The 1,141-nt window shown below is 32.0% G+C and overlaps 1 pseudogene; it reads right to left on the bottom strand.

Moving 5' to 3' along the window:
- Window positions 1–566: 566 nt before the first annotated feature.
- Window positions 567–1,141, bottom strand: part of LOC105810422 — a 7,874-nt pseudogene continuing 7,299 nt past the window's right edge.

The following is a 1,141-nucleotide window of genomic DNA, read 5'->3' as shown; positions in this document are numbered from 1 at the left end:
CTCTAAATAAATAAATAAATAGACATCTGAAATGAGGGTAGAAAGCTAACATTGAGCCAATCTATCAGGCAATTTATCACTCTTTATTTCATTTATTCCCCCCCATGACCCTGTGAAAAGGGTACAATGCATATTTTAGAAATGATACAATCAAGAGTTCAAGTAACTTTTCAAATAGATCACAGAGTTACTAAGTGGCAAAGCTAGAACAAAAAGTTCATACTTTCACTAGCTCCTAGCTAGCTTCAGCTCAGTGTAAGAAACATAGTTAGCAATCAACGTATTTGTTGACAAGAATGCATGAACTTCAGCTCTTCTGTTTAGGAGTATGTGGGCAGGAAAATTAACTTCTCTGAGTCTGTTTCTTCATTTGTTAAAGGAAAATAATAATAACACCTAATTCACAGAGTTGAGATGAGAAACAAGATGATAAAATAGGGAGAACAATTTGAAAAATATTAAATGATAAACAAATGTTAGATAGCAAAGTATTTTAAAAGTACAGTTGTAGTCATAACCGAATACTGATAAAATATAGGCACAAGACCTGGTTGGGTGCATGAAGATCACTTACTATCTGTTTCCCAAGTTTCCTTACTTATAAAATCACAATTGAGTTTAAAGCTGAGCACCCTAATGACACAAACTCTAAGACTCACCAAATTATGAGACAGAACCAAACAAACCTCTACGTATGAAATTAATTTGAAAATGTTTATTATACTTCCTAGGATGTTGAAAAGTATGCAGCTTATCTTTATCCATGACATGCTGGCCTGTATTAATGAGGTCATTCATGCCTATATACATGTCACAAATGTATAATTTGTGTGTGTGTACCTGAAAACAATATTAGTAAGAGTTAATATTAGGCCAATTTATATAATACATAACTTCCAAACACTAGTCTCTAAGAAAAATAGGCATTAGATAGGAAATCTGGAAGAATAGGCAAGGAATTGGTATATTGTGTCTGGACAGGAAATACAGTTGGCTAGGGACAGTGGTAAAGAAACAATTCATGTTTCTAATACTTTGCACTTTTTTAAAAAAAGTTTGAACCATGTATAACTGCATTACTATAAAGAAATAGCCTAAAATTTTAGGAAAGTCTTATATAAAAATGTAATGTTAACATAAT

The sequence above is a fragment of the Propithecus coquereli genome, unplaced genomic scaffold, assembly GCF_000956105.1.
Source record: "Propithecus coquereli isolate 6110/MARCELLA unplaced genomic scaffold, Pcoq_1.0 Scaffold211, whole genome shotgun sequence".
NCBI classification, from domain to species: Eukaryota; Metazoa; Chordata; class Mammalia; order Primates; family Indriidae; genus Propithecus; species Propithecus coquereli.
The sequence above is the reverse complement of the archived record's forward strand: the minus strand, read 5'-3'. Positions and strand labels throughout refer to the sequence as shown.